This window comes from Mustelus asterias, chromosome 5, assembly GCF_964213995.1.
Source record: "Mustelus asterias chromosome 5, sMusAst1.hap1.1, whole genome shotgun sequence".
Classification (NCBI taxonomy): domain Eukaryota; kingdom Metazoa; phylum Chordata; class Chondrichthyes; order Carcharhiniformes; family Triakidae; genus Mustelus; species Mustelus asterias.
Genome location: NC_135805.1, coordinates 78,920,106 through 78,944,359, shown reverse-complemented (window position 1 = coordinate 78,944,359; position 24,254 = coordinate 78,920,106).

Sequence of the window (24,254 nt, the reverse complement as noted above, 5' to 3'; positions counted from 1 at the left end):
AAATGTGTCTTCAACAACACCCCCAACTGTGCCATCTACAACAATACCTCCATCTGTGTCATCACCAACACCCACAACTGTATCATCAACAACAATACCTCCATCTGTGTCATCACAAACACCCCCGACTGTGTCATCAACAACACCCCCAACTGTGTCATCAACGATACCTCCAAATGTGTCAACATCAACAACACCTGCAACTGTGTCATCAACAACACCTCCAACTGTGTCAACATCAACAACACCTCCAACAGTGTCATCAACAACAAGACCTCCAACTCTGTCATCGCCAACGCCTCCAACTGTGTCATCGACAACAACCCCAACTATATCATCAACAACACCTCCCAGTGTGTCATCAACAACACCTCCAACTGTGTCATCAACAACACGCCCAACAGTGTCATCAACAACAACTACAACTGTGTCATCAACAACAACACCCCCAACTGTATCGTCGACAACACCCCCAACAGTGTCATCAACTACACCGCCAAATGTGTCTTCAACAACACCCCCTACTGTGCCATCTACAACAATACCTCCATCTGTGTCATCACCAACACCCCCAACTGTGTCATCAACAACAATACCTCCATCTGTGTCATCACAAACACCCCCGACTGTGTCATCAACAACACCTCCAACTGTGTCATCAACAACACCTCCAACTGTGTCATCAACAACACCCCCCACTGTGTCTACAACAGCACCCCCAACTGTGTCATCAACAACACCTCGAACTGTGTCATCCACAACACCCCCAGCTGTGCCTTCAACAATAACACCTCCAACTGTGTCATCCACAACACCGGCAACTTTCTTGTCCACAACACCTCCAACTGTGTCATCAACAACACCCCCAACTGTGTCAACTACAACACCTCCAACTGTGTCATCCACAACACCTCCAACTGTGTCATCAACAACACCTCCAACTGTGTCATCAACAACAACACCTCCATCTGCGTCATCACCAACACCCCCGACTGTGTCATCAACAACACCTCCAACTGTGTCGTCAACAACAACACCTCCAACTGCGTCATCAACAACAACACCTCCAACTGTGTCATCAACAACACCCCCAACTGTGTCAACAACAACACCTCCAACTGTGTCATCCACAACACCTCCAACTGTGTCATCAACAACAACTCCAACTCTGTCATCAACAACACCCCCAACTGTATCATCAACAACAATACCTCCATCTGTGTCATCACCAACACCCCCGACTGTGTCATCAACAACCCCTTCAACTGTGTCGCCAACAACAACATCCCCGACTGTGTCATCAACAACACCTCCAACTGTGTCATCAACAACAACACCTCCATCTGCGTCATCACCAACACCCCCGACTGTGTCATCAACAACACCTCCAACTGTGTCGTCAACAACAGCACCCCCAACTGTGTCAGGGACAACAGCTCCAACAGTGTCATCAACAACAACACCTCCAACTGTGTCATCAACAACACCTCCAACTGTCTTGTCCACAACACCTCCAACTGTGTCATCAACAACACCCCCAACTGTGTCATCAACAACACCCCCAAATGTGGCAACATCAACAACAGCTCCAACTGTGTCAACGTCAACAACACCCACAACTGTGTCAACATCAACAACACCCCCAACTGTTTCATCAACAACACCTCCAACTTTGTCAACATCAACAACACCCCCAACTGTGTCATCAACGATACCTCCAAATGTGTCAACATCAGCAACACCTGCAACTGTGTCATCAACAACACCTCCAACTGTGTCATCAACGACAAGACCTCCAACTCTGTCATCGCCAATGCCTCCTAATGTGTCATCGACAACAACCCCAACTATATCATCAACAACACCTCCAACTGTGTCATCAACAACACCTCCAACTGTGTCATCAACAACACCCCCAACAGTGTCATCAACCACAACTCCAACTGTGTCATCAACAACACCCCCAACAGTGTCATCAACCACAACTCCAACTGTGTCATCAACAACACCCCCAACTGTTTCGTCGACAACACCCCCAACAGTGTCATCAACTACACCGCCAAATGTGTCTTCAACAACACCCCCAACTGTGCCATCTACAACAATACCTCCATCTGTGTCATCACCAACACCCCCAACTGTATCTTCAACAACAATACCTCCATCTGTGTCATCACAAACACTCTCGACTGTGTCATCATCAACACCTCCCACTGTGTCAGCAACAACACCTCCAACTGTGTCACCGACAACACCCCCCACTGTGTCAACAACAGCACCCCCAACTGTTTCATCAACAACACCCCCAACTGTGTCATCCACAACACCCCCAACTGTGTCTTCAACAATAACACCTCCAACTGTGTCATCAACAACAACACCTCCATCTGCGTCATCACCAACACCCCCAACTGTGTCATCCACAACACCCCCAACCGTGTCATCAACAACAACACATCCAACTGTGTCATCAACAACACCTGCAACTGTGTCAACATCAAGAACACATCCAACGGTGTCTTCAACAATACCTCCAACTGTGTCAACATCAACAACACATCCAACTGTGGCATCAACAACACCTCCAACTGTGTCATCAACAACAACTCCAACTGTGCCATCAACAATCCCTCCAACTGTGTCAATATCAACAACACCTCCAACTGTGTCATCAACAACAACACCTCCAATTGTGTCATCAACAACACCCCCAACTCTCTCATCCACAACACCTCCAACTGTGTCAACTGCAACACCTCCAACTGTGTCATCAACAACACCTCCAACTCTGTCATCAACAACACCTCCAACTGTGTCATCAACAACAACATCTCCATCTGCGTCATCACCAACACCCCCAACTGTGTCATCAACAACACCCCCGACTGTGTCATCAACAACACTACCAAGTTTGTCATCAACAACAACTCCAACACTGTCATCAACAACACCTTCAACTGTGTCATCAACAACAACACCTCCATCTGTGTCATCACCAACATCCCCGACTGTGTCATCAACATCACCTCCAACTGTGTCAACACCAACAACACATGCAACTGTGTCATCAACAACACCTCCAACTGTGTCAACACCAACAACACATCCAACTGTGTCATCCACAACACCTGCAACTTTCTTGTCCACAACACCTCCAACTGTGTCCTCAACAACACCCCCAACTGTGTCAACTGCAACACCTCCAACTGTGTCATCAACAACACCTCCAACTCTGTCATCAACAACACCTCCAACTGTGTCATCAACAACAACATCTCCATCTGCGTCATCACCAACACCCCCAACTGTGTCATCAACAACACCTCCAACTGTGTCGTCAACAACACCACCCCCAACTGTGTCAGCAACAACAGCTCCAACAGTGTCATCAACAACAACACCTCCAACTGCGTCATCAATAACAACAACTCCATCTGTGTCATCAACAACACCCCCAACTGTGTCAACATCAACAACAACACCTCCAACTGTGTCATCAACAACAACACCTCCATCTGCGTCATCACCAACACCCCTGACTGTGTCATCAACAACACATCCAACTGTGTCGTCTACAACACCACCCCCAACTGTGTCAGCAACAACAGCTCCAACTGTGTCATCAACAACATCCCCAACTGTGTCAACATCAACAACAACACCTCCAACTGTGTCATCAACAACACCCCCAACTGTGTCAACAACACACCCAACTGTGTCATCAACAACACCCCCAACTGTGTCATCCACAACACCCCCAACTGTGTCATCAACAACAACACATCCAACTGTGTCGTCAACAACACCTGCAACTGTGTCAACATCAAGGACACATCCAACTGTGTCTTCAACAATATCTCCAACTGTGTTAACATCAACAACACATCCAACTGTGGCATCAACAACACCTCCAACTGTGTCGTCAACAACAACTCCAACTGTGCCATCAACAATCCCTCCAACTGTGTCAACATCAACAACACCTCCAACTGTGTCATCAACAACAACACCTCCAATTGTGTCATCAACAACACCCCCAACTGTCTCATCCACAACACCTCCAACTGTGTCATCCACAACACCCCCAACTGTGTCATCAACAACACCCCCTAATGAGTCATCAACAACAACACCTCCAACTGTGTCATCGACAACACTTCCAACTGTGTTATCCACATCTCCTCCAACTGTGTCATCACCAACACCCCCGACTGTGTCATCAACAACACCACCAAGTTTGTCATCAACAACAACTCCAACTGTGTCTTCAACAACACCTCCAACTGTGTCATCAACAACAACTCCAACTGTGTCAACATCAACAACACCTCCAACTGTGTCATCAACAACCCCCCCAACTGTGTCATCAACAAAAGCCCCAACTGTGACAACATCAACAACCCCCCCAACTGTGTCATCAACAAAAGCCCCAACTGTGACAACATCAACAACACCTCCAACTGTGTCATCAATAACTCTCCCAACTGTGTCAACATCAACAACAGCTCCAACTGTGTCAACGTCAACAACACCCCCAACTGTGTCATCAACAACACCTCCAACTGTGTCAACATCAACAACACCCCCAACAGTGTCATCAACAACAACTCCAACTGTGTCATCAACAACAACACCCCCAACTGTGTCGCCGACAACACCCCCAACAGTGTCATCAACTTCACCGCCAAATGTGTCTTCAACAACACCCCCAACTGTGCCATCTACAACAATACCTCCATCTGTGTCATCACCAACACCCACAACTGTATCATCAACAACAATACCTCCATCTGTGTCATCACAAACACCCCCGACTGTGTCATCAACAACACCCCCAACTGTGTCATCAACGATACCTCCAAATGTGTCAACATCAACAACACCTGCAACTGTGTCATCAACAACACCTCCAACTGTGTCAACATCAACAACACCTCCAACAGTGTCATCAACAACAAGACCTCCAACTCTGTCATCGCCAACGCCTCCAACTGTGTCATCGACAACAACCCCAACTATATCATCAACAACACCTCCCAGTGTGTCATCAACAACACCTCCAACTGTGTCATCAACAACACGCCCAACAGTGTCATCAACAACAACTCCAACTGTGTCATCAACAACAACACCCCCAACTGTATCGTCGACAACACCCCCAACAGTGTCATCAACTACACCGCCAAATGTGTCTTCAACAACACCCCCTACTGTGCCATCTACAACAATACCTCCATCTGTGTCATCACCAACACCCCCAACTGTGTCATCAACAACAATACCTCCATCTGTGTCATCACAAACACCCCCGACTGTGTCATCAACAACACCTCCAACTGTGTCATCAACAACACCTCCAACTGTGTCATCAACAACACCCCCCACTGTGTCTACAACAGCACCCCCAACTGTGTCATCAACAACACCTCGAACTGTGTCATCCACAACACCCCCAGCTGTGCCTTCAACAATAACACCTCCAACTGTGTCATCCACAACACCGGCAACTTTCTTGTCCACAACACCTCCAACTGTGTCATCAACAACACCCCCAACTGTGTCATCAACAACAACACCTCCATCTGCGTCATCACCAACACCCCCGACTGTGTCATCAACAACACCTCCAACTGTGTCATCAACAACAACACCTCCATCTGCGTCATCACCAACACCCCCGACTGTGTCATCAACAACACCTCCAACTGTGTCGTCAACAACAGCACCTCCAACTGCGTCATCAACAACAACACCTCCAACTGTGTCATCAACAACACCCCCAACTGTGTCAACAACAACACCTCCAACTGTGTCATCCACAACACCTCCAACTGTGTCATCAACAACAACTCCAACTCTGTCATCAACAACACCCCCAACTGTATCATCAACAACAATACCTCCATCTGTGTCATCACCAACACCCCCGACTGTGTCATCAACAACCCCTTCAACTGTGTCGCCAACAACAACATCCCCGACTGTGTCATCAACAACACCTCCAACTGTGTCATCAACAACAACACCTCCATCTGCGTCATCACCAACACCCCCGACTGTGTCATCAACAACACCTCCAACTGTGTCGTCAACAACAGCACCCCCAACTGTGTCAGGGACAACAGCTCCAACAGTGTCATCAACAACAACACCTCCAACTGTGTCATCAACAACACCTCCAACTGTCTTGTCCACAACACCTCCAACTGTGTCATCAACAACACCCCCAACTGTGTCATCAACAACACCCCCAACTGTGGCAACATCAACAACAGCTCCAACTGTGTCAACGTCAACAACACCCACAACTGTGTCAACATCAACAACACCCCCAACTGTTTCATCAACAACACCTCCAACTTTGTCAACATCAACAACACCCCCAACTGTGTCATCAACGATACCTCCAAATGTGTCAACATCAGCAACACCTGCAACTGTGTCATCAACAACACCTCCAACTGTGTCATCAACGACAAGACCTCCAACTCTGTCATCGCCAATGCCTCCTAATGTGTCATCGACAACAACCCCAACTATATCATCAACAACACCTCCAACTGTGTCATCAACAACACCTCCAACTGTGTCATCAACAACACCCCCAACAGTGTCATCAACCACAACTCCAACTGTGTCATCAACAACACCCCCAACTGTTTCGTCGACAACACCCCCAACAGTGTCATCAACTACACCGCCAAATGTGTCTTCAACAACACCCCCAACTGTGCCATCTACAACAATACCTCCATCTGTGTCATCACCAACACCCCCAACTGTATCTTCAACAACAATACCTCCATCTGTGTCATCACAAACACTCTCGACTGTGTCATCATCAACACCTCCCACTGTGTCAGCAACAACACCTCCAACTGTGTCATCGACAACACCCCCCACTGTGTCAACAACAGCACCCCCAACTGAGTCATCAACAACACCCCCAACTGTGTCAGCTACAACACCTCCAACTGTGTCATCCACAACACCTCCAACTGTGTCGTCAACAACACCACCCCCAACTGTGTCAGCAACAACATCTCCAACAGTGTCATCAACAACAACACCTCCAACTGCGTCATCAATAACAACAACTCCATCTGTGTCATCAACAACACCCCCAACTGTGTCAACATCAACAACAACACCTCCAACTGTGTCATCAACAACAACACCTCCATCTGCGCCATCACCAACACCCCTGACTGTGTCATCAACAACACATCCAACTGTGTCGTCTACAACACCACCCCCAACTGTGTCAGCAACAACAGCTCCAACTGTGTCATCAACAACATCCCCAACTGTGTCAACATCAACAACAACACCTCCAACTGTGTCATCAACAACACCCCCAACTGTGTCAACAACACACCCAACTGTGTCATCAACAACACCCCCAACTGCGTCATCCACAACACCCCCAACTGTGTCATCAACAACAACACATCCAACTGTGTCGTCAACAACACCTGCAACTGAGTCAACATCAAGGACACATCCAACTGTGTCTTCAACAATATCTCCAACTGTGTTAACATCAACAACACATCCAACTGTGGCATCAACAACACCTCCAACTGTGTCGTCAACAACAACTCCAACTGTGCCATCAACAATCCCTCCAACTGTGTCAACATCAACAACACCTCCAACTGTGTCATCAACAACAACACCTCCAATTGTGTCATCAACAACACCCCCAACTGTCTCATCCACAACACCTCCAACTGTGTCATCCACAACACCCCCAACTGTGTCATCAACAACACCCCCAAATGAGTCATCAACAACAACACCTCCAACTGTGTCATCGACAACACTTCCAACTGTGTTATCCACATCTCCTCCAACTGTGTCATCACCAACACCCCCGACTGTGTCATCAACAACACCACCAAGTTTGTCATCAACAACAACTCCAACTGTGTCTTCAACAACACCTCCAACTGTGTCATCAACAACAACTCCAACTGTGTCAACATCAACAACACCTCCAACTGTGTCATCAACAACCCCCCCACCTGTGTCATCAACAAAAGCCCCAACTGTGACAACATCAACAACACCTCCAACTGTGTCATCAATAACTCTCCCAACTGTGTCAACATCAACAACAGCTCCAACTGTGTCAACGTCAACAACACCCCCAACTGTGTCATCAACAACACCTCCAACTGTGTCATCAACAACAACACCTCCATCTGCGTCATCACCAACACCCCCGACTGTGTCATCAACAACACCTCCAACTGTGTCGTCAACAACAACACCTCCAACTGCGTCATCAACAACAACACCTCCAACTGTGTCATCAACAACACCCCCAACTGTGTCAACAACAACACCTCCAACTGTGTCATCCACAACACCTCCAACTGTGTCATCAACAACAACTCCAACTCTGTCATCAACAACACCCCCAACTGTATCATCAACAACAATACCTCCATCTGTGTCATCACCAACACCCCCGACTGTGTCATCAACAACCCCTTCAACTGTGTCGCCAACAACAACATCCCCGACTGTGTCATCAACAACACCTCCAACTGTGTCATCAACAACAACACCTCCATCTGCGTCATCACCAACACCCCCGACTGTGTCATCAACAACACCTCCAACTGTGTCGTCAACAACAGCACCCCCAACTGTGTCAGGGACAACAGCTCCAACAGTGTCATCAACAACAACACCTCCAACTGTGTCATCAACAACACCTCCAACTGTCTTGTCCACAACACCTCCAACTGTGTCATCAACAACACCCCCAACTGTGTCATCAACAACACCCCCAACTGTGGCAACATCAACAACAGCTCCAACTGTGTCAACGTCAACAACACCCACAACTGTGTCAACATCAACAACACCCCCAACTGTTTCATCAACAACACCTCCAACTTTGTCAACATCAACAACACCCCCAACTGTGTCATCAACGATACCTCCAAATGTGTCAACATCAGCAACACCTGCAACTGTGTCATCAACAACACCTCCAACTGTGTCATCAACGACAAGACCTCCAACTCTGTCATCGCCAATGCCTCCTAATGTGTCATCGACAACAACCCCAACTATATCATCAACAACACCTCCAACTGTGTCATCAACAACACCTCCAACTGTGTCATCAACAACACCCCCAACAGTGTCATCAAACACAACTCCAACTGTGTCATCAACAACACCCCCAACTGTTTCGTCGACAACACCCCCAACAGTGTCATCAACTACACCGCCAAATGTGTCTTCAACAACACCCCCAACTGTGCCATCTACAACAATACCTCCATCTGTGTCATCACCAACACCCCCAACTGTATCTTCAACAACAATACCTCCATCTGTGTCATCACAAACACTCTCGACTGTGTCATCATCAACACCTCCCACTGTGTCAGCAACAACACCTCCAACTGTGTCATCGACAACACCCCCCACTGTGTCAACAACATCACCCCCAACTGAGTCATCAACAACACCCCCAACTGTGTCAGCTACAACACCTCCAACTGTGTCATCCACAACACCTCCAACTGTGTCATCAACAACAACTCCAACTGTGTCATCAACAACACCTCCAACTGTGTCATCAACAACAACACCTCCATCTGCGTCATCACCAACACCCCCGACTGTGTCATCAACAACACCTCCAACTGTGTCGTCAACAACAGCACCCCCAACTGTGTCAGGAACAACAGCTCCAACAGTGTCATCAACAACAACACCTCCAACTGTGTCATCAACAACACCTCCAACTGTCTTGTCCACAACACCTCCAACTGTGTCATCAACAACACCCCCAACTGTGTCATCAACAACACCCCCAACTGTGGCAACATCAACAACAACACCTCGAACTGTGTCATCAACAACACCCCCAACTGTGTCAACAACAACACCCCCATCTGTGTCATCAACAACACCCCCAACTGTGTCGTCCACAACACCCCCAACTATGTCATCAACAACACCCCCAGCTGTGTCATCAACAACACCTCCAATTGTGTCATCAACAACACACCCAACAGTCTCATCCAGAACACCTCCAACTGTGTCATCCACAACACCTCCAACTGTGTCATCAACAACACCCCCAACTGTGTCATCAACAACACCCCCAACTGTGTCATTCACAACACCTCCAACTGTGTCATCCACAACACCTCCAACTGTGTCACTAACAACAACTCCAACTCTGTCATCAACAACACCCCCAACTGCGTCATCAACAACAACATCTCCATCTGTGTCATCACAAACACCCCCGACTGTGTCATCAACAACACCTCCAACTGTGTCGTCAACAACAACACCCCCAACTGTGTCAGCAACAACACCTCCATCCGTGTCATCAACAACACCTCCAACTGTGTCATGCACAACACCTCCAACTGTGTCATCCACAACACCCCCAACAGTGTCATCAACAACACCCCCAACTGTGTCGTCAACAACACCACCAACTGTGTCATCCACAACACCTCCAACTGTGTCATCAACAACAACTCCAACTCTGTCATCAACAACACCCCCAACTGTATCATCAACAACAATACCTCCATCTGTGTCATCACCAACACCCCCGACTGTGTCATCAACAACCCGTCCAACTGTGTCGTCAACAACATCCCCGACTGTGTCATCAACAACACCTTCAACTTTGTCGTCAACAACAACACCCCCAACTGTGTCAGCAACAGCACCTCCAACAGTATCATCAATAACAACACCCCCAACAGTGTCATCAACAACAACAGATCCAACTGTGTCATCCACAACATCCCCAACTGTGTCATCCACAACACCCCCAACTGTGTCATCAACAACAAAACCTCCAACTCTGTCATCCACAACAGCTCCAACTGTGTTATCCACAACACCTCTAACTGTGTCTTCAACAACACCCCCAACTTTGTCATCAACAACACCCCCAATTATGTCAGCTACAACACCTCCAACTGTGTCATCCACAACACCTCCAACTGTGTCATCAACAACAAGTCCAACTGTGTCATCAACAACACCTCCAACTGTGTCATCAACAACAACACCTCCATCTGCGTCATCACCAACACCCCCGACTGTGTCATCAACAACACCTCCAACTGTGTCATCAACAACAGCACCCCCAACTGTGTCAGGAACAACAGCTCCAACAGTGTCATCAACAACAACACCTCCAACTGTGTCATCAACAACACCCCCAACTATGTCATCAACAACACCCCCAACTGTGGCAACATCAACAACACCTCCAACAGTGTCATCAACAACAAGACCTACAACTCTGTCATCGCCAACGCCTGCAACTAAGTCATCGACAACAACCCCAAATATATCATCAACAACACCTCCAACTGTGTCATCAACAACACCTCCAACAGTGTCATCAACAACACCTCCAACTGTGTCATTAACAACACCCCCAACACTGTCATCAACAACAACTCCAACTGCGTCATCAACAACAACACCCCCAACTGTGTTGACGACAACACCCCCAACAGTGTCATCAACTACACCGCCAAATGTGTCTTCAACAACACCCCCAACTGTGCCATCTACAACAATACCTCCATCTGTGTCATCACCAACACCCCCAACTGTGTCATCAACAACAATACCTCCATCTGTGTCATCACAAACACCCCCGACTGTGTCATCAACAACACCTCCAACTGTGTCATCAACAACACCTCCAACTGTGTCATCAACAACAACACCCCCAGCTGTGTCAGCAAAAACACCTCCAACTGTGTCATCAACAACACCCCCAACTGTGTCATCAACAACAACTCCAACTGTGCCATCAACAACAACTCCCCCAACTGTGTCATCAACAAAACCCCCCACTGTGTCAACAACAGCACCTCCAACTGTGTCATCAACAACACCCCAAACTGTGTCATCCACAACACCCCCAACTGTGTCTTCAACAATAACACCTCCAACCGTGTCATCCACAACACCTCCAACTGTCTTGTCCACAACACCTCCAACTGTGTCATCATCAACACCCCCAACTGTGTCAACTGCAACACCTCCAACTGTGTCATCCACAACACCTCCAACTGTGTCATCAACAACACCTCCAACTGTGTCATCAACAACAACACCTCCATCTGCGTCATCACCAACACTCCCGACTGTGTCATCACCAACGCCTCCAACTGTGTCGTCAACAACAACACCTCCAACTGCGTCATCAACAACAACAACTCCAACTGTGTCATCAACAACACCCCCAACTCTGTCAACATCAACAACAACACCTCCAACTGTGTCATCAACAACCCCCCCAACTGTGTCAACAACAACACCCCCAACTGTGTCATCCACAACACCCCCAACCGTGTCATCAACAACAACACATCCAACTGTGTCATCAACAACACCTGCAACTGTGTCAACATCAAGAACATCCCCAACGGTGTCTTCAACAATACCTCCAACTGTGTCAACATCAACAACACATCCAACTGTGGCATCAACAACACCTCCAACTGTGTCATCAACAACAACTCCAACTGTGCCATCAACAATCCCTCCAACTGTGTCAACATCAACAACACCTCCAACTGTGTCATCAACAACAACACCTCCAATTGTGTCATCAACAACATCCCCAACTCTCTCATCCACAACACCTCCAAGTGTGTCATCGACAACACCTCCAACTGTGTTATCCACAACTCCTCCAACTGTGTCATCACCAACACCCCCGACTGTGTCATCAACAACACCTCCAAGTTTGTCATCAACAACAACTCCAACTCTGTCATCAACAACACCTCCAACTGTGTCATCAACAACAACACCTCCATCTGTGTCATCACCAACATCCCCGACTGTGTCATCAACAACACCTCCAACTGTGTCAACACCAACAACACATCCAACTGTGTCATCAACAACAACACATCCAACTGTGTCATCAACAACACCTCCAACTGTGTCAACACCAACAACACATCCAACTGTGTCATCAACAACACCTGCAACTGTGTCAACATCAAGAACACCCCCAACGGTGTCTTCAACAATACCTCCAACTGTGTCATCAACAACAACTCCAACTGAGCCATCAACAATCCCTCCAACTGTGTCAACATCAACAACACCTCCAACTGTGACAACATCAACAACACCTCCAACTGTGTCATCAACTACTCTCCCAACTGTGTCAACATCAACAACAGCTCCAACTGTGTCAACGTCAACAACACCCCCAACTGTTTCATCAACAACACCTCCAACTGTGTCAACATCAACAACACCCCCAACTGTGTCATCAACGATACCTCCAAATGTGTCAACATCAGCAACACCTGCAACTGTGTCATCAACAACACCTCCAACTGTGTCAACATCAACAACACCTCCAACAGTGTCATCAACGACAACACCTCCAACTCTGTCATCGCCAATGCCTCCTAATGTGTCATCAACAACCACCCCAACTATATCATCAACAACACCTCCAACTGTGTCATCAACAACACCTCCAACTGTGTCATCAACAACACCCCCAACAGTGTCATCAACCACAATTCCAACTGTGTCATCAACAACACCCCCAACTGTGTCGTCGACAACACCCCCAACAGTGTCATCAACTACACCGCCAAATGTGTCATCAACAACACCCCCAACTGTGTCATCAACAACAACTCCAACTGTGCCATCAACAACAACTCCCCCAACTGTGTCATCAACAAAACCCCCCACTGTGTCAACAACAGCACCTCCAACTGTGTCATCAACAACACCCCAAACTGTGTCATCCACAACACCCCCAACTGTGTCTTCAACAATAACACCTCCAACCGTGTCATCCACAACACCTCCAACTGTCTTGTCCACAACACCTCCAACTGTGTCATCAACAACACCCCCAACTGTGTCAACTGCAACACCTCCAACTGTGTCATCCACAACACCTCCAACTGTGTCATCAACAACACCTCCAACTGTGTCATCAACAACAACACCTCCATCTGCGTCATCACCAACACTCCCGACTGTGTCATCACCAACGCCTCCAACTGTGTCGTCAACAACAACACCTCCAACTGCGTCATCAACAACAACAACTCCAACTGTGTCATCAACAACACCCCCAACTCTGTCAACATCAACAACAACACCTCCAACTGTGTCATCAACAACCCCCCCAACTGTGTCAACAACAACACCCCCAACTGTGTCATCCACAACACCCCCAACCGTGTCATCAACAACACATCCAACTGTGTCATCAACAACACCTGCAACTGTGTCAACATCAAGAACATCCCCAACGGTGTCTTCAACAATACCTCCAACTGTGTCAACATCAACAACACATCCAACTGTGGCATCAACAACACCTCCAACTGTGTCATCAACAACAACTCCAACTGTGCCATCAACAATCCCTCCAACTGTGTCAACATCAACAACACCTCCAACTGTGTCATCAACAACAACACCTCCAATTGTGTCATCAACAACATCCCCAACTCTCTCATCCACAACACCTCCAAGTGTGTCATCGACAACACCTCCAACTGTGTTATCCACAACTCCTCCAACTGTGTCATCACCAACACCCCCGACTGTGTCATCAACAACACCTCCAAGTTTGTCATCAACAACAACTCCAACTCTGTCATCAACAACACCTCCAACTGTGTCATCAACAACAACACCTCCATCTGTGTCATCACCAACATCCCCGACTGTGTCATCAACAACACCTCCAACTGTGTCAACACCAACAACACATCCAACTGTGTCATCAACAACAACACATCCAACTGTGTCATCAACAACACCTCCAACTGTGTCAACACCAACAACACATCCAACTGTGTCATCAACAACACCTGCAACTGTGTCAACATCAAGAACACCCCCAACGGTGTCTTCAACAATACCTCCAACTGTGTCATCAACAACAACTCCAACTGAGCCATCAACAATCCCTCCAACTGTGTCAACATCAACAACACCTCCAACTGTGACAACATCAACAACACCTCCAACTGTGTCATCAACTACTCTCCCAACTGTGTCAACATCAACAACAGCTCCAACTGTGTCAACGTCAACAACACCCCCAACTGTTTCATCAACAACACCTCCAACTGTGTCAACATCAACAACACCCCCAACTGTGTCATCAACGATACCTCCAAATGTGTCAACATCAGCAACACCTGCAACTGTGTCATCAACAACACCTCCAACTGTGTCAACATCAACAACACCTCCAACAGTGTCATCAACGACAACACCTCCAACTCTGTCAGCGCCAATGCCTCCTAATGTGTCATCAACAACCACCCCAACTATATCATCAACAACACCTCCAACTGTGTCATCAACAACACCTCCAACTGTGTCATCAACAACACCCCCAACAGTGTCATCAACCACAATTCCAACTGTGTCATCAACAACACCCCCAACTGTGTCGTCGACAACACCCCCAACAGTGTCATCAACTACACCGCCAAATGTGTCTTCAACAACACCCCCAACTGTGCCATCTACAACAATACCTCCATCTGTGTCATCACAAACACCCTCGACTGTGTCATCATCAACACCTCCCACTGTGTCAGCAACAACACCTCCAACTGTGTCATCGACAACACCCCCCACCGTGTCAACAACAGCACCCCCAACTGAGTCATCAACAACACCCCCAACTGTGTCAGCTACAACACCTCCAACTGTGTCATCCACAACACCTCCAACTGTGTCATCAACAACAACTCCAACTGTGTCATCAACAACACCTCCAACTGTGTCATCAACAACAACACCTCCATCTGCGTCATCACCAACACCCCCGACTGTGTCATCAACAACACCTCCAACTGTGTCGGCAACAACAGCACCCCCAACTGTGTCAGGAACAACAGCTCCAACAGTGTCATCAACAACAACACCTCCAACTGTGTCATCAACAACACCTCCAACTGTCTTGTCCACAACACCTCCAACTGTGTCATCAACAACACCCCCAACTGTGTCATCAACAACACCCCCAACTGTGGCAACATCAACAACAACACCTCGAACTGTGTCATCAACAACACCCCCAACTGTGTCAACAACAACACCCCCATCTGTGTCATCCACAACACCCCTAACTGTGTCGTCCACAACACCCCCAACTATGTCATCAACAACACCCCCAGCTGTGTCATCAACAACACACCCAACAGTCTCATCCAGAACACCTCCAACTGTGTCATCCACAACACCCCCAACTGTGTCATCAACAACACCCCCAAATGAGTCATCAACAACAACACCTCCAACTGTGTCATCCACAACACCCCCAACTGTGTCATCAACAACACCCCCAACTGTGTCATTCACAACACCTCCAACTGTGTCATCCACAACACCTCCAACTGTGTCACTAACAACAACTCCAACTCTGTCATCAACAACACCCCCAACTGCGTCATCAACAACAACATCTCCATCTGTGTCATCACAAACACCCCCGACTGTGTCATCAACAACACCTCCAACTGTGTCGTCAACAACAACACCCCCAACTGTGTCAGCAACAACACCTCCATCCGTGTCATCAACAACACCTCCAACTGTGTCATCCACAACACCTCCAACTGTGTCATCCACAACACCCCCAACAGTGTCATCAACAACACCCCCAACTGTGTCGTCAACAACACCACCAACTGTGTCATCCACAACACCTCCAACTGTGTCATCCACAACACCTCCAACTGTGTCATCAACAACACCCCCAACTGTGTCATCAACAACAATACCTCCATCTGTGTCATCACCAACACCCCCGACTGTGTCATCAACAACCCCTCCAACTGTGTCGTCAACAACAACATCCCCGACTGTGTCATCAACAACACCTTCAACTGTGTCGTCAACAACAACACCCCCAACTGTGTCAGCAACAGCACCTCCAACAGTATCATCAACAACAACACCCCCAACTGTGTCATCAACAACAACAGATCCAACTGTGTCATCCACAACATCCCCAACTATGTCATCCACAACACCCCCAACTGTGTCATCAACAACAACACCTCCAACTCTGTCATCCACAACAGCTCCAACTGTGTTATCCACAACACCTCTAACTCTGTCTTCAACAACACCCCCAACTTTGTCATCAACAACACCCCCAATTATGTCAGCTACAACACCTCCAACTGTGTCATCCACAACACCTCCAACTGTGTCATCAACAACAACTCCAACTGTGTCATCAACAACACCTCCAACTGTGTCATCAACAACAACACCTCCATCTGCGTCATCACCAACACCCCCGACTGTGTCATCAACAACACCTCCAACTGTGTCGTCAACAACAGCACCCCCAACTGTGTCAGGAACAACAGCTCCAACAGTGTCATCAACAACAACACCTCCAACTGTGTCATCAACAATACCCCCAACTGTGTCATTCACAACACCTCCAACTGTGTCATCCACAACACCTCCAACTGTGTCACTAACAACAACTCCAACTCTGTCATCAACAACACCCCCAACTGCGTCATCAACAACAACATCTCCATCTGTGTCATCACAAACACCCCCGACTGTGTCATTAACAACATCGCCAACTGTGTCGTCAACAACAACACCCCCAACTGTGTCAGCAACAACACCTCCATCCGTGTCATCAACAACACCTCCAACTGTGTCATCCACAACACCTCCAACTGTGTCATCCACAACACCCCCAACAGTGTCATCAACAACACCCCCAACTGTGTCAACTGCAACACCTCCAACTGTGTCATCCACAACACCTCCAACTGTGTCATCAACAACACCTCCAACTGTGTCATCAACAACAACACCTCCATCTGCGTCATCACCAGCACCCCCGACTGTGTCATCAACAACACCACCAACTGTGTCGTCAACAACAACACCTCCAACTGCGTCATCAACAACAACAACTCCAACTGTGTCATCAACAACACCCCCAACTGTGTCATCCACAACACCCCCAACCGTGTCATCAACAACAACACATCCAACTGTGTCATCAACAACACCTGCAACTGTGTCAACATCAAGAACATCCCCAACGGTGTCTTCAACAATACCTCCAACTGTGTCAACATCAACAACACATCCAACTGTGGCATCAACAACACCTCCAACTGTGTCATCAACAACAACTCCAACTGTGCCATCAACAATCCCTCCAACTGTGTCAACATCAACAACACCTCCAACTGTGTCATCAACAACAACAGAACCAATTGTGTCATCAACAACATCCCCAACTCTCTCATCCGCAACACCTCCAACTGTTTCATCCACAACACCCCCAACTGTGTCATCAACAACACCCCCAAATGAGTCATCAACAACAACACCTCCAAGTGTGTCATCGACAACACCTCCAACTGTGTTATCCACAACTCCTCCAACTGTGTCATCAACAACACCCCCGAGTGTGTCATCAACAACACCTCCAAGTTTGTCATCAACAACAACTCCAACTCTGTCATCAACAACACCTCCAACTGTGTCAACACCAACAACACATCCAACTGTGTCATCAACAACAACACATCCAACTGTGTCATCAACAACACCTGCAACTGTGTCAACATCAAGAACACCCCCAACGGTGTCTTCAACAATACCTCCAACTGTGTCATCAACAACAACTCCAACTGAGCCATCAACAATCCCTCCAACTGTGTCAACATCAACAACACCTCCAACTGTGTCATCAACAACCCCCCCAACTGTGTCATCAACAACACCCCCAACTGTGACAACATCAACAACACCTCCAACTGTGTCATCAACTACTCTCCCAACTGTGTCAACATCAACAACAGCTCCAACTGTGTCAACGTCAACAACACCCCCAACTGTTTCATCAACAACACCTCCAACTGTGTCAACATCAACAACACCCCCAACTGTGTCATCAACGATACCTCCAAATGTGTCAACATCAGCAACACCTGCAACTGTGTCATCAACAACACCTCCAACTGTGTCAACATCAACAACACCTCCAACAGTGTCATCAACGACAAGACCTCCAACTCTGTCATCGCCAATGCCTCCTAATGTGTCATCGACAACCACCCCAACTATATCATCAACACCACCTCCAACTGTGTCATCAACAACACCTCCAACTGTGTCATCAACAACACCCCCAACAGTGTCATCAACCACAACTCCAACTGTGTCATCAACAACACCCCCAACTGTGTCGTCGACAACACCCCCAACAGTGTCATCAACTACACCGCCAAATGTGTCTTCAACAACACCCCCAACTGTGCCATCTACAACAATACCTCCATCTGTGTCATCACAAACACCCTCGACTGTGTCATCATCAACACCTCCCACTGTGTCAGCAACAACACCTCCAACTGTGTCATCGACAACACCCCCCACTGTGTCAACAACAGCACCCCCAACTGAGTCATCAACAACACCTCCAATTGTGTCATCAACAACACACCCAACAGTCTCATCCAGAACACCTCCAACTGTGTCATCCACAACACCCCCAACTGTGTCATCAACAACACCCCCAAATGAGTCATCAACAACAACACCTCCAACTGTGTCATCCACAACACCTCCAACTGTGTCATCAACAACACCCCCAACTGTGTCATCAACAACACCCCCAACTGTGTCATTCACAACACCCCCAACTGTGTCATCAACAACACCCCCAACTGTGTCATTCACAACACCTCCAACTGTGTCATCCACAACACCTCCAACTGTGTCACTAACAACAACTCCAACTCTGTCATCAACAACACCCCCAACTGCGTCATCAACAACAACATCTCCATCTGTGTCATCACAAGCACCCACGACTGTGTCATCAACAACACCTCCAACTGTGTCGTCAACAACAACACCCCCAACTGTGTCAGCAACAACACCTCCATCCGTGTCATCAACAACACCTCCAACTGTGTCATCCACAACACCTCCAACTGTGTCATCCACAACACCCCCAGCAGTGTCATCAACAACACCCCCAACTGTGTCGTCAACAACACCACCAACTGTGTCATCCACAACACCTCCAACTGTGTCATCCACAACACCTCCAACTGTGTCATCAACAACAACTCCAACTGTGTCATCAACAACCCCCCCAACTGTGTCATCAACAACACCCCCAACTGTGACAACATCAACAACACCTCCAACTGTGTCATCAACTACTCTCCCAACTGTGTCAACATCAACAACAGCTCCAACTGTGTCAACGTCAACAACACCCCCAACTGTTTCATCAACAACACCTCCAACTGTGTCAACATCAACAACACCCCCAACTGTGTCATCAACGATACCTCCAAATGTGTCAACATCAGCAACACCTGCAACTGTGTCATCAACAACACCTCCAACTGTGTCAACATCAACAACACCTCCAACAGTGTCATCAACGACAAGACCTCCAACTCTGTCATCGCCAATGCCTCCTAATGTGTCATCGACAACCACCCCAACTATATCATCAACACCACCTCCAACTGTGTCATCAACAACACCTCCAACTGTGTCATCAACAACACCCCCAACAGTGTCATCAACCACAACTCCAACTGTGTCATCAACAACACCCCCAACTGTGTCGTCGACAACACCCCCAACAGTGTCATCAACTACACCGCCAAATGTGTCTTCAACAACACCCCCAACTGTGCCATCTACAACAATACCTCCATCTGTGTCATCACAAACACCCTCGACTGTGTCATCATCAACACCTCCCACTGTGTCAGCAACAACACCTCCAACTGTGTCATCGACAACACCCCCCACTGTGTCAACAACAGCACCCCCAACTGAGTCATCAACAACACCTCCAATTGTGTCATCAACAACACACCCAACAGTCTCATCCAGAACACCTCCAACTGTGTCATCCACAACACCCCCAACTGTGTCATCAACAACACCCCCAAATGAGTCATCAACAACAACACCTCCAACTGTGTCATCCACAACACCTCCAACTGTGTCATCAACAACACCCCCAACTGTGTCATCAACAACACCCCCAACTGTGTCATTCACAACACCCCCAACTGTGTCATCAACAACACCCCCAACTGTGTCATTCACAACACCTCCAACTGTGTCATCCACAACACCTCCAACTGTGTCACTAACAACAACTCCAACTCTGTCATCAACAACACCCCCAACTGCGTCATCAACAACAACATCTCCATCTGTGTCATCACAAGCACCCACGACTGTGTCATCAACAACACCTCCAACTGTGTCGTCAACAACAACACCCCCAACTGTGTCAGCAACAACACCTCCATCCGTGTCATCAACAACACCTCCAACTGTGTCATCCACAACACCTCCAACTGTGTCATCCACAACACCCCCAGCAGTGTCATCAACAACACCCCCAACTGTGTCGTCAACAACACCACCAACTGTGTCATCCACAACACCTCCAACTGTGTCATCCACAACACCTCCAACTGTGTCATCAACAACAACTCCAACTCTGTCATCAACAACACCCCCAACTGTATCATCAACAACAATACCTCCATCTGTGTCATCACCAACACCCCCGACTGTGTCATCAACAACCCCTCCAACTGTGTCGTCAACAACAACATCCCCGACTGTGTCATCAACAACACCTTCAACTGTGTCGTCAACAACAACACCCCCAACTGTGTCAGCAACAGCACCTCCAACAGTATCATCAACAACAACACCCCCAACTGTGTCATCAACAACAACAGATCCAACTGTGTCATCCACAACATCCCCAACTGTGTCATCCACAACACCCCCAACTGTGTCATCAACAACAACACCTCCAACTCTGTCATCCACAACAGCTCCAACTGTGTTATCCACAACACCTCCAACTGTGTCATCCACAACACCTCCAACTGTGTCATCAACAACAACTCCAACTGTGTCATCAACAACACCTCCAACTGTGTCATCAGCAACAACACCTCCATCTGCGTCATCAAAAACACCCCCGACTGTGTCATCAGCAACACCTCCAACTGTGTCGTCAACAACAGCACCCCCAACTGTGTCAGGAACAACAGCTCCAACAGTGTCATCAACAACAACACCTCCAACTGTGTCATCAACAACACCTCCAACTGTCTTGTCCACAACACCTCCAACTGTGTCATCAACAACACCTCCAACTGTGTCATCAACAACATCCCCAACTGTGTCATCAACAACACCCCCAACTGTGGCAATATCAACAACAACACCTCGAACTGTGTCATCAACAACACCCCCAACTGTGTCAACAACAACACCCCCATCTGTGTCATCAACAACACCCCCAGCTGTGTCATCAACAACACCTCCAATTGTGTCATCAACAACACACCCAACAGTCTCATCCAGAACACCTCCAACTGTGTCATCCACAACACCCCCAAATGAGTCATCAACAACAACACCTCCAACTGTGTCATCCACAACACCTCCAACTGTGTCATCAACAACACCCCAAACTGTGTCATCAACAACACCCCCAACTGTGTCATTCACAACACCTCCAACTGTGTCATCCACAACACCCCCAACTATGTCATCAACAACACCCCCAGCTGTGTCATCAACAACACCTCCAATTGTGTCATCAACAACATCCCCAACTCTCTCATCCACAACACCTCCAACTGTGTCATCCACAACACCCCCAACTGTGTCATCAACAACACCCCCAAATGAGTCATCAACAACAACACCTCCAAGTGTGTCATCGACAACACCTCCAACTGTGTTATCCACAACTCCTCCAACTGTGTCATCACCAACACCCCCGACTGTGTCATCAACAACCCCCCCAACTGTGTCATCAACAACACCCGCAACTGTGACAACATCAACAACACCTCCAACTGTGTCATCAACTACTCTCCCAACTGTGTCAACATCAACAACAGCTCCAACTGTGTCAACGTCAACAACACCCCCAACTGTTTCATCAACAACACCTCCAACTGTGTCAACATCAACAACACCCCCAACTGTGTCATCAACGATACCTCCAAATGTGTCAACATCAGCAACACCTGCAACTGTGTCATCAACAACACCTCCAACTGTGTCAACATCAACAACACCTCCAACAGTGTCATCAACGACAACACCTCCAACTCTGTCATCGCCAATGCCTCCTAATGTGTCATCGACAACCACCCCAACTATATCATCAACAACACCTCCAACTGTGTCATCAACAGCACCTCCAACTGTGTCATCAACAACACCTCCAACTGTGTCATCAACAACACCCCCAACAGTGTCATCAACCACAACTCCAACTGTGTCATCAACAACACCCCCAACTGTGTCGTCGACAACACCCCCAACAGTGTCATCAACTACACCGCCAAATGTGTCTTCAACAACACCCCCAACTGTGCCATCTACAACAATACCTCCATCTGTGTCATCACAAACACCCTCGACTGTGTCATCATCAACACCTCCCACTGTGTCAGCAACAACACCTCCAACTGTGTCATCGACAACACCCCCCACTGTGTCAACAACAGCACCCCCAACTGAGTCATCAACAACACCCCCAACTGTGTCAGCTACAACACCGCCAACTGTGTCATCCACAACACCTCCAACTGTGTCATCAACAACAACTCCAACTGTGTCATCAACAACACCTCCAACTGTGTCATCAACAACAACACCTCCATCTGCGTCATCACCAACACCCCCGACTGTGTCATCAACAACACCTCCAACTGTGTCGTCAACAACAGCACCCCCAACTGTGTCAGGAACAACAGCTCCAACAGTGTCATCAACAACAACACCTCCAACTGTGTCATCAACAACACCTCCAACTGTCTTGTCCACAACACCTCCAACTGTGTCATCAACAACACCCCCAACTGTGTCATCAACAACACCCCCAACTGTGGCAACATCAACAACAACACCTCGAACTGTGTCATCAACAACACCCCCAACTGTGTCAACAACAACACCCCCATCTGTGTCATCAACAACACCCCCAACTGTGTCATCCACAACACCCCCAACTATGTCATCAACAACACCCCCAGCTGTGTCATCAACAACACCTCCAATTGTGTCATCAACAACACACCCAAGAGTCTCATCCAGAACACCTCCAACTGTGTCATCCACATCACCCCCAACTGTGTCATCAACAACACCCC